Source organism: Hermetia illucens, chromosome 3 (assembly GCF_905115235.1).
Source record: "Hermetia illucens chromosome 3, iHerIll2.2.curated.20191125, whole genome shotgun sequence".
Taxonomy (NCBI): Eukaryota; Metazoa; Arthropoda; class Insecta; order Diptera; family Stratiomyidae; genus Hermetia; species Hermetia illucens.
Genome location: NC_051851.1, coordinates 159,834,412 through 159,847,266, shown reverse-complemented (window position 1 = coordinate 159,847,266; position 12,855 = coordinate 159,834,412). Strand labels below are relative to the sequence as shown.

The following is a 12,855-nucleotide window of genomic DNA, read 5'->3' as shown; positions in this document are numbered from 1 at the left end:
CTCAAAGTTGTAGTCTCCTATCTTTATTCTTCCCGCTTGACCAGTGCGGTTTGGTGTTGTTGGTCGGTTGTGATATCTGCCTTTTTATTTTTGGGATAGATGCTGCAACATTGCCAGTGGTCAGGTATTGATTCGCTGTCCCATACGTTATGCAAAAGTTGATGAACCGCTTGGTCACCTCCATATTTAACCAATTCGGCTATAATTCCATCAGCTCCTGGGCACTTATGGTTTTTAAGCTGGGGGATTACACGGACTGTGTCTTCTATGCTTGATGGTATTTGTCCATCGCCTTCAACTGGCCGGACCTCCAACTCGTCGATGTTCTAATTGTTCAATAGTTCATCAAAGTACTCAACCCATCGCTCCAATATCCCTATTCTGTCGAAATTCAGATTTCCCTCTTTGCCTCGGCAGGATGAACACCGAGGTGTATAAGGCTCCATCCTGCTGACTTGTTGATAAGACTCCGCACCTGGTGCTGTTGACCCTGTACTTTTCTAGTTCACAGACTTGTTGGTTCTGGCACGCTTCTCTTTTCCATCTGTAAAGTCGCTTCTACGCTCCCCGAAGTTCGTGATAAGTCCCCGCGCGTGCCCACGTCCTTCGAAGATGCAACATTACTCGGTATGCAACATTCTTGCGTTCCGTCGCTAGCTTACATTCATTGTCAAATCAGCCGTTTGAATTCTTTTTGCGGCTGTGGCCAAGTATGTTTGTGGCCATATCCATGATAACGTTTTTCAGGTGGTTGGGAAGATCATTTGTTGATGCTACATCTCCAGGATCTCTGTTGACTGCGGCTTTTGCGGTATCCATTTCCCCTTATAGGTGTTGCGGAGGGCTGTGCTGCCATGGCTTCAGTTTAACTCTCACCTGATTGTCAGTGGGGATACTGGGTGGTGTCGTTATTCTAGCCCGGAGCACCATGCCAACGAGATAGTGATCCTGGGACAGGTTTCAAGAATTCGTTCTATTGCCTCGTAGAAGGTGTCCTTCTCCGACTCTGCACTCTCCTTTATAGGGGCGTGAACGTTAATGAGGCTTATATTTCCAAATTTTCCTCGCAAGGGCAGAGTGCATAGCCATTCACTTATGTTTTCAAAGCCGATAACAACAGATTTCCTTTTTTGGCTGACTATAAAATTTACTACGAGCATATGGTTTATTGGCCGCTATAATATATGGTGACAGGGTGTCGACTAGGCACTTGGCAACTCCATTTCTGCACTGGGAGCGCAAGTGCCATGAGAAAACGCAGAAGGTTATTCCGTTATCGTTGCCGAGTTCGTCGTTGTGTAGTCAATCCAGTCCAAGGCTCCTTTTGTTGGTTCGTAAAAGGTTGTTTTCCATGTAAGGTTGTCAGTCCTACCCAACCCCCAGTTGGTTCAGTTTGTCCCATTTTTACACGCGGGAGACTCGCCTTCATCGTTCTCCGTCTGCAGCTTTTCGTTAAGAAAGAGCTTGGTAGTAGAGCTGATGGTGTTGGTTCAGCAGGCGTTTCTCAGCTTTTATGCTCCATCATGGGCACCAATCCACGTTTCGCCCTGGGGCGAAACCACCGGGTCAGGATTATATATCAAATAAGCCCATCGTGAGATCCAGCCCAGACGTGTTCACCGAGTTGTTTGAAGCATACATGTCCGAGTTATTCACTGCACCACACAACCGTCAGAAGCTGATGCTGCTGCCTAAGGCTGGTAAACCTCCAGATGAAACATCCTCCAATAAGTGCTTGTATCTTGTATCCGCTGTGGGAAAATTCTAGAGAGAATAATCTCCAATAGATTGCTCACGGTGGTTGAGAATCAAGGAGGCCTTTCATAACAGCGATATAGGTTCCATAGAGCAACATCTCCCCTCCCCTGATGCTATTAAATCGGTTACTGGTTGACCGAAGATATATTCCACTGAAAGAGTAGTTCCAACAAATATTACATGATGATGGCCCTGCACGTGATAAATATATTCAATTTGGCCAGTTGGAACCTAACCAAGATAGGAATTTTAGTATACTCCCTACTTCCAAGGAATTTGGAATTTAGTATTCTCTCCGAAGCCTTTGTCACCCATAAGCACCCGGCATTGCTTCATTCCTGACAGGTTCGCCAGTATAATTCCCTCAGTCGTTCCTCTTAAATTCAACGTGGATCAGTGTAATTCACCGCATGTGTGGAGGTTCACAATGCCAATCTTTCTACCAAATTTCGTGTCAATAGGTTTCTTGCGAAACCAATAATGGGTCGGTTTTAATAAGATTTTGCTTTCCACAAAACCATAAAAAGAGGTATGGGGTTGGAGTCTATAGTGGACCTGGCATATGTGAGCGCTACTTCAGTCAGAAAAGTTGCTTGGCAAGTTAGTGAAACTATATTCATAGTGACAATTTGACAATCTGCAAGGGGGGCGAATCTAGCTCGAAAAACAGCACTTGCAGAATGCCGTATGCGTTGTCCGGGTGGACAGCGAAAGCTTTTGATGGAGACATCTTTTCTGCGGCGTTTGTGGGTGGCATATTCCTGAATGGAACGACCTAAGAAACAGCCGCCCAGATCACTCAATGGCTGATTGAAGCATGCGATGCTACTACGCACAGTTGATGAATTCTCTTCAGTAGTCATCCCAGCTATTAATGAGAGAGAGACTACGATTGCCGTCTTTACGGACCACCTGCGCGCGACGGAAACAATCAGAGCAGCAAAATCTTAGCTAGAAAGAATCGGGCTGACTCTGGCAGATGAGAAAAAGGAGGCAGTTTTAATAACGAACCATAAAAAGAAGAAAGTTGTGAACCTTGAAGCCGACTATTAAGTACCTAGGGGTGAGGGTTGATGCCAAACTGCACACACAACTTAGAGTATCCATTTCAAAAGCTGGCTAGTCCCTCGCCAGTACTTGGTAAAATGTTGCCAAATGTTCTCCGGCAGAAATACTATCAGGGATTGCTTTTTTGGCAAAATATTGCCATCTATTCTGCTTTACACATCACCTGTGTGGCTGGATGCGGTTGCAAACTCTCTGATGGCTCTGAAGGCTTGCAACGCTTTTAGAACGACACCAAATGAAGCGGTACTGGAGGTTATTCTAGTCGATATTCTAGGAAAGAAATGAGAGTGCTGTATCATACAAAACGTATGGATAGGCACACAGGATAGGCAGGAATGCGGCAGGGTTAGAATTGTACAACCTCTGGCAACGCAAATGGAACGAGTGTTCGAAGGGTCGGTGGACGCATAGGACGCATAGGAGATGGAACCCAGGGAATATAGTTGCCAGAATGGAATTACCACTTGGCACAGTATCTTATGGGTGACTATAAGTACAGGAAACATTGCATGGCTTTACATTGGACAAGTCTCCTGACTATCCCCGTGTACTGCTACAGCCGAGGAAGTATAGTAGTCTTAGATTCACAGATGAAACAAGAAGGTTGACGCTTTCAAATTGTCGAGGCCAAAAACAAATTTGAAATTAGCAAGCGTCACAATATCTGTGATACGAAAAGAGCTTCGGAAACTGAGTCGAGCCTGTATGGAACTTTCTAGAAAACATAGTGAAAATAATAAATAGGTGGTCTGACTACTTCGAGGAAACGCCTAAAAGTACAACACCAATGTCCCAAAAACCAACACCCACATCCAGTGACTGAAACGGAGTAAATGACACAGACACTACAAAAGGTCACGTAAGCGTTGTAAGTTTTTAAAAATTAAAATGCTCTTAAGCCCCTGGATATAATGCGGTCGGAGTTACTGCAAGTGGGAAAAGCAGTAGTAGCAAAATTTTCCCATGATTGACAAAAATACAGGGACTACAAAGTGTACGTCTATAAGAGTTTCAAAGGAGCATACAATAGTACTTAACCTAAAAATTGCTCCAATTTTTCCAAATCACTGGGATGACAATGAATCAATCATCAATGCAGGTGAAAGTGTATGAAGGTCCTCTGGGTAAATATGAGGACAGCATAGACCGATGATCCTCTTCATATACAAATTGATTTAAGGACCACAATCGGGGTCTCCTTGGCAGTAACACACTGCCCCAATATTCATAATAGTAGATGGGAGGGAGGCTCTTCTTCCAAATTATAAAGTACAACTTGATATATTGAGCACAGAGGTATCTACCTACAATATTGGCATGCCCACCCCTACTAAGGAAGTTATTCAACGATGGGAGAGGCTCAGCCCCTGAGCACTCAGACCGTGGGACCGTAGTGGTCGATTGTGCTCGAGCATCTACCAGGAAAGATAGGATAGGATAGGATCGGATCCTATTCAGTCTGAAAATAAATGAGTACAAGACTACAACTGTGAACAAAGACCATCTGTATCTGCCTGGGGTCACTAATAATGAACGACCACAGCAATTGAGCTGTCGCGCTTTCATAAAGTCTAACTTATCCACTACTCCATCTACTTTCTAACCAACAGTTCCCTCGGAACCTGCTTTATATGCCGTCTGCTAAAGAAGGCTTCGGACCTCCGAGCAACTGTGGCGGTTACTTTCCATGTACTGTGCTACAACAACACAAAGTGGACATTAACGCCGAACGGCCTTAATTTGATGTTGTTATTGAGATATCTGCATACAAAGATTTTAAACCAATCAAAGAAAGTGTATCTAGCACTATTATTACGAAGGATAACATCAAACTCGGTCGTATCGTCAGTAGAAACAATGCTATCAAAATAGACAGATTGATTAACGCCCTCAAAACTGCTGCCGATACATTCAAATAGAAAGAATGCGAAGATCAATATGTTCAATCCGAATCTGTGTGTCTGATTCTCCTAATCCAGAGTCATTTGGTCAAGCGCCATGACTTGGTGGGCGACCAAGATATCGTCAGTGCATTCGAGGTCTTTGAAGAAAGGTTTCATTGCCCATTGCAGCCCCATATGTTCTCCGGACAAGAAGGAATAATATTGCCAACACAATGCAACCTTGCCGAACTCCGCTTTGGGCTTCAAATTCTTCGGACTTCGATGCAGCATGTTACCCAAATTTTTTAAATTTACAGGTTCCTTGCTTGCTAGCCCACGAGTTTCTATTCCCTTTAGCCGCCTTTTACGGCAAATAGGGAATACTTTGATTGTATTCTTAATGGCTTAAGAGCAAATTCTTTTAGTCCACTTCACTCCAGGCAAATCAGCAACAAATTAGATTTTCTCTCTGCGCCAAGCGATGGAAAAACTGTTGGAATATGGACATCAGTTGCACAACCTTTTCATCGACTTTAAGGTCGCCTGTGATAGCATAGCCATGGTAAAACTGTACACGGCTATAAGAGAACCCCTTGTCCCGACGAAATTAATAAGACAGACTAGGCCAAATAATGTGTAAGGCCAGATAAAAGCAGCAGAATCACTCTCGAGATCATTGGACAACAACAGTCTAAGACTAGAGGATGCGGTAATCTGGACAGAAAGAACTGAATTCAGCACACAAGCTAGGGAGTTACACAAACTCCAAAGACCGGCTTGCGTGTGTATGAGTAGGGCAATGAGAACATGCCCAGCGACATCCTTGGATGTCCTTCTGTGATTAACACCTCTCCATCTGTACATACAGATACAGGCAAGGAGGACAACATTCAAGTTGGCCGGAAATATCAGTGAAGCGGGGAGCCGCCTAAACGGAAGAAAGATTGATATTCTTTCTAGGTGGTATCCTGAATTATAAATAGACTAACGGATCCCTCACAGCAGAGGGAGCGGGTGCCGGTGTCATTGGTCCAAGGAAAATGTACTTCGAGCCAATAAGTAGACACACAAGCGTATTCCAGGCGGAAGCAAGCAGCGATTAAGGCACCTAGGCCCAACCAGGTGAACTCTAAACTGGTATAGGAATGCCTTGAGAGAAGAGAATACTCTGAGTTCCATGCCATGTTGGGTTGGAAGACAATGAGGCAGCGGACGAACTAGCCAAAAAAGGAGCAGGGACGCCTTTACACGGGCCACCGCCCTTTTATGGAATCGGAAGCGGGTTCATAGCTATTAAATTAAAAAATGACGAGAAACGGTTGAGGGAGCTATACTGGGCAGGCCTACCAGGAATGGAGCCGTCCAGAGTACTTATTGAAGGATACGAACCCAAGCGCACAAAGGATTGCTCAAACTTCACCGAAAAGAACCTCCGAATCATAGTGGGAACTCTCACTCGTCACTGATAGCTAAACTATCACCTAGAGAAGCTAGGAATATCTACGGGTACTGCCTGCAGGTTCTATGCGGAGTGTGATGAAACTTCTATACACGTTCTCGGACAGTGTCCGGCACTTGTGCAAAGTTGGTCCAGGCATTTCGGAGAAACGCTTAATACCAGACGCAAAGTTGAAATGAAAGTAGGGAATATAATAGAATTCATAACAGTTATAGACTCTGATTAATAAGTACACTATAACCAGCAAAAGGTGCACAATAGTTCTTTAAGGAAGCGGTTCGACTTCCCCGTAACAGAATAATAGATAACACTATAGCCCGTAGTGAGTAAGCGTTGAATATGCCTGATACTCCAGTACCGAAATGGTATTGACATTTTATCTCGTGGGGGTAGTATTATAATTTAACGTGAAAGGGGCAAATTTGACCTTCTATAACTTTGTTAATAAGAGTATGATTTCTATCAAACTTTCCAATATGATGCTCCTTATTAAAGTTCATTTTACTGCAATTTGTAGGATCTAGGATGAAGTTAAAGGGGGTTCATAGTAAATTTTCAAAATATAATAACATACTATTGTTACCTTTACTTGAGCAGATGTCGCAACGGGACGTATTTTGAGGCCTACAGTCAATGTAGGACAATGTTAACCACCTTTTCACCAAATTTCATATCAATATGAGTAACTGTTTCTGAGGAAATGGGTGTGACAGATAGGCAGACAAACGGACGAACAGACAAAGAGTAAATCGATTTAAATAAAGTTTTGTTTTGAACAAGACCTTAAAAATGATCTTCTTTTCTCTATTCAGGAAGGGAACAACTGATTCCCGAAATTGGGTGTGTGTTTAAATATAAAAATATGTAGCGAACATGGAAGGATGCTTCGTTTTCTTTTCACTCAAATGTATGCGGCTCTGAATGCTGTTCACTATTCGATACCTCGCGATATCCCAGCACGAGAAGGGCTGGATAATCTAGAGAATCGCAAAAGTCTACTAGAAGACAAACTGCAATGAAGTCAACCATCATTGAAGCAAAGGGTAATCAAATGACACAAATAGCACAAATTGTGCTTGCAAGATTTTCAAGTCATAGTACATGATCCTGAGTTGAGACAACCGGAGAAGATGTATCCTAAAGGAAGTAACCACATTTAGATCAGAATCCCATTAAAAAATGTTTTATAGAAAACTAATAACGATTTCCCCTTCTACAGAATTGTTTACATGTAATTCCACTTAGGCGTGTTACCTAAAAGCATTGTAATGTTACACAGAACACCAAAAAGAGTTCTAGTATATGAAACATTCCACTAAGTAAATTAGTAGTGAGAAACATAGGCCAGGAATATGTAGCTTCTTCGGCAAAACTAGGTGATTATCTTTCTCTGGCAATCACCCTAAGGATCGAAACTTCAGGAAGGACTACAAAACAGGAGTCACAATATCTACACCTTGCTCTGGTACAAACACAAATGATTCTCCCGACAACAAACATCAATCAATTCGACGCCATCCATTCATTGGAAAAATACTTTGTCCGGGTGGTTCTGCCAAATTTACAATTGATAGCAATCACAAATTGCTACCGCCTCAGTAAACATAAATTACCAAAACTAAGTGCCGAAACATGAGTTGTTTACTCCAGAATATTCTGTACTTTTCACTCCTTTTTAAACAAATCAGACCAATACATGACATTCCAAAAAAAATCTAGAATATTTAAATGAAATTAAAGACACCAGGAAAGGAATAACAGAGTTTCGAATTTAGGTTGAGTCACCCATCTACTATCTGAGCACTGACCTGCCTATCTTAACTAACACTCCAAATCATCCGTTAAACCCTAAACAATTTTTACGAAAATAGCCAATGGGTCAACTGCGCAATCTTCCCAAATATAAAGTTATTTTATAAACACTTTGAGATGAATGAATCTTTTTTTATGTCCATCCGATTGAAGGCCTGCTACATAGAATCGAGCAGACACAGAACTGCTCGTAAACGCTAGCCGATGATAAGACCCTCCGCTCCACATTTGTGAGCCACACAAAATTCTTCATACATTTCAACAACTGAATTTTAACAATTTCAAATCACGCTGTCCGCGATAATGTTAATTCATCGAGCGACACATTACGACTTGATCCAAGTCAAAGATGTTATTTATTAGCATATAACATCAATAAACATTAGTCTGATTGGCCGCGGGAAAGGAACCACGGAAAGAACGGAGAAAGGTCTGTAATCAATCGATTTGAAAAACTTACGGGCTTAAATCTGCTTTTTGAATTTTTGATAAGACAAAAGCGAATACTGTTAAGTCCTAATCGAAGGTATCGGGGAAGCGTGATGCGTTTCTTAAGTGCAATTTGATTTTTCTTTCTTTCAGTGGGCGTCCATTAGGTATTCAAACTGAGGTGTTAATATCGTGAACAGTTGTTTTTTTCAATTAATTTTTCCCTCGTGCTCTCACTTGTTAATATTCGAAACAGAGTCACAAACTTATTTCTTTACACAGTTCAAGAAAAGCACAAATATATGTAAATTTAAGAATTTTCCTCCACAAAACACTTTCATTTAAAAGAACCACATCAACCATAAAATTAAAAAAAATTAATATTTTATCGAAAGTCTTCATATGATAGTGGGCATACCTTTGAACTTCGCGCGCTCGCTTACTAACAAACTTTCAAACGCGAGCGTTTTAACAAAACTGATCGAAACCATGGAAATCGCGTAAACGTCTGCTAAGCGAAAAACAACAGACCAAGAACTAGCGAACAAGCAAGCTAGGAGCACTCAGTCCAACCTAAGTTCTTTGCTAGCTTCGGCTTGGCGTATAAGAAAACCCATACGCACTATCGCGATGTCTCAGAAGAGATGAGATTCCTTGGCGCGCAGCTTAACACACGATAAAGTACCCACAGCAGCATCGGACACCCAAGAATTGATTTGTGCACAAAGTAGTGCACCTTCGGGCGGCATGCACATGGGATCTTGCACAGTTGATCATCAAACTAAGCTTTGAAAGGGCTAAGATACTATCTGAAGCGAAATTACCAATTGGGTCGTGTATCAAGACACATTCGGGGGTTCCCCCGTGGAAAGTGTAGACTTGAATATGTTGAATATGGACAATGTAAAAAATTTCGAAAAAGTAAACGCCTGAAGATATGTACGTAGATAAATTACCTCGAGTTTCGAAAATTGGAGAGTATTACCTTTGAAAATCAAACCGTACCCTCGATAAATGCTACAGCCACTCTCCCATGCTTGCATTACTACCCACTTTTAACCTAATGTTCACAATGTTGTGTGGACTATGATTCCCCCTCCTATCGCTTTTATTCTTCTTCAACCCTATCCTACTGTCTCTTTAATTAAACGAAATTAATCCCCATTAAATTTGGTATTCCCCTAGGGGGTTTTTTGGAGATTAACAATAGCATCCTTTCGAATGCGTTCCAAATTCTGGGAAAACCTTCTGCTCCCCCTCGAACACCACCTTTTTCGTAAAAGCAGAGCCTGTAGTATTTTACTACTACTACTACTACCTTGGAAACAAGGGATTTAAACTCTCCAAGTGTTAAGAAACCACAAACTGAATCCATCCGCGACCATGAACAATCCTGCTGCGGCCGAAGCGCGGATTCTAGAGGCACCTCAACTCATTCATGCCCCCCTATGAATAAATCTGTAAACGGGATGCTTCTCGACTCAGTGGAAAGCTTGCATTTAGTGCCTACGGCGAAGCTAGCCAAAAAGAAAGTATGGAAACTTTCAACTCGGGAGAATCTGGAAATCCGATTACGCCTGACCCGTCTGCAGTATTACAGCTCAAATCTACCTGCAAACGGATGAGGAAGGCTCGACAGAAAGGGGGACTACAGGCTGAATCCCACCTGTTAGAACCTTCTCCTTCACCCTTACCAGGGCGAACGGAAATAAGGGAAGCTGATGACGTGGACACTACTGGTTTAATGCCGGTATGTGGAAATGGACCCATGGAGCCCAAACACCGTGAACCTGGAAAGTCCCCAAGCGGGCAGCAGAAGAAGGCACTACAGAAGAAGCCGGAGCACCTTGGCAATGAGGACTTGGACATGGCTGTGCCACTAGGTGCGATAATGTCCAGAGAAATCGAACGCAAGGGAGCGGGGATAAACTGGTAACCCCGATGAGACCCAGACTGGACGCACACGACTCTTCTGTCAGCGAAAATGAGCGCAGGAAGCGTAAGAATAACACATCTGTGGTGGCCAACGCTTTATTGTGCTTCGCGCCAGAGCCTAAATCCACGCGTCCCGCGGGGAGGTGATCAAATCAGCGAGGGCGATCTCAATGAAGCCGGTCTCTCCCATAGGAATACAGACACGAAGGCGGGAAAGAAGAGGACGTATGCACAAGCTTCATTCTCAGTTCTGGCTACTGCCATTAGAGCTTCCTCCAAGGCTGATGTCAGAGGAACAATTTACCATCCACCGGAATGTGGAAAAAAATGCTGGAGCTTAGAACGAAGTCAAGCTTTAACAATCAAGGTTTTCGCGATGGGCTTTTTCATTTGGAGTCCACTGATGAGGCCTCCCTAAAGTGGCCCTGACAGTCAGCCCAAATTCACTATTGTGAACACAGACCTGCGCAGGACAGAACATGTCGGATGTTGGTTGCTGGGTCCTCGAAGGAAGGCAGAGACCATCATTCGCGTGTTGGTTGAACAGAACCCGGGCATGGATTCGGACACTTGAGGGTAAAGTTCATGAATGCCAGAAAGGACAAATGTACAAACGTTGAGGCTTTCAGCTTGGTACTCAAAGTGGACCAAAAGAGTATGAATGTATTCAGGGGAAGTCACCAGATGGTGCTCCATTTTTTCTAGATAGATTGAAATTCAATCATATGAGGAAACTGTAGAGCATCATCTCGATTTTGAGAGCGAAGAACAATGATAGTCTTCGACACACACAATATAGAGCAAATTACATCTTCGGTGCCCTCGCCCACAATGGAGCTGCGCGTGGAGTGCATACAGTGGGGAAACCCCCGAATGGGGGTTCGCACTGGTGAAGGGATTACAGAGTGAATCCTACCTGATAGTAACTTCTCCTACACAATTTATGGAACACGCGGAAGAAAAGGCAGCCAGAGGTTCGCACGGAACTGATTTGATGCCAGTTCGAGTGATCGAATTTATGCAAACCGGTCATCGCAGAGAATTCGGTATCCCGACGAAATGAATAAGACTGACTAGACTGCGAGGCCAGATAAAAGCAGCAGGATCACTCTCAAGACCATTCCACATCAACAACGGTCTACGACAAGGGGATGCGCTATCATGCGTCCTCTTTAACCTGGCCCTCGAGAAAGTGATCCGTGATGCTGAGGTAAATGCAAGAGGTACGATCCTCTTCAAGTCCACCCAACTACTGGCCTATGCTGACGATATCGACATCATGGGAAGAACGACCCGAGACGTACAAACTGCCTTCATCCAGATCGAGCAGGCGGCGCGAGATCTTGGGCTGCACATCAATGAAGGCAAGACAAAATATATGGTGGCAACGTCAGCACCGAAGACGAATCAACCAACAACATCAAACCGCACTGGTCAAACACGAAGAAGAGTAAGGATAGGAGAATACAACTTTGAGACCGTTGACAATTTCTCCTATCTAGGGTCGAAAATCACAACCGATAACAACTACGATGATGAAATCCGCGCACGGTTGTTGTCAGCCAACAGAGCCTATTTCAGCTTACAAAGACTGTTCCGCTGGAAACGTCTCACCATAGGGTCAAAGCTCTTATTGTACAAGACTATGATCTTGCCAGTCCTCATGTATTCCTCGGAAACTTGGGTTCTTAGCAAGAAAAATTGCGAACTCTTGGCCGCGTTCGAGAGAAGAATCTTCCGAAGAATTTTTGGCCCCCTGCATGAGGATGGACGATTCCGTAGCCTAAACAATGACGAAATCTATGAGCGATACAATGACCGTCCGGTTGTGGATAAAATCCGGCTCAATAGGTTACGGTGGGCGGGTCACTTAATCCGTATGGATGAGGATGATCCCACCCGGAAAGTCTATAAGGGCAATATCTATGGTAGGAAAAGAAGACGAGGCAGACCCCGCCTAAGATGGAGCGATGGCGTAGGTTAGGACGCCAGACAGCTTTTAGGGATATCGAATTGGTGGACCTCGGCGCAAAACCCGGATGTCTGGAGTTCCCTATTAAGGCAGGCCTGGACCGGATACCGGTGTGAAGTGCAAAACAGACGACTAATCCGCTGGAAGAGGATATGGGAAGTGGAGAACCTTCAGGTGCGGCTTTTCTCAGAGAAATCAAACACGAGAGAATCGAGTCTCTGACGGTACGGTGTCAGCGAGACCCCGTCATACGCGGACCGCGACATATGCTTCTAAGACTTTTCCATTACGTACTAGACTAAGTTTACGTCACAAAACATAAAGATTGGTCAAATTAACCTACAGCATGCCAAAGCCTCCTCCTATCTACTGACAGCGAGGCTAACAAAACTGCAGGACTGCCCCTACATTTTCTGGTATCCGACGGCAAATCACGATACAAATCCCACTGCCACCAGCGAAATCTGAACCGCGACCTTCCATACGACAACCTTGCGCTCTAACCACTCAGCTATCCAGATACAAAGATCCATAAGAAC

The 12,855-nt window shown here is 43.7% G+C and overlaps 1 protein-coding gene across 2 annotated transcripts in view; it reads right to left on the bottom strand.

Annotated features, from left to right (window-relative positions):
• Positions 1 to 8,941, bottom strand: part of LOC119652300 (thrombospondin type-1 domain-containing protein 4) — a 160,704-nt gene extending 151,763 nt beyond the window's left edge. For both annotated transcript variants that reach the window (XM_038056300.1, XM_038056301.1), the window contains exon 1: positions 8,828 to 8,941. The gene's annotated coding sequence lies outside the window, so the exon portion shown is untranslated. The remainder of the gene's footprint in view (positions 1 to 8,827) is intronic.
• Between the last annotated feature and the right edge of the window lie 3,914 nt (positions 8,942 to 12,855).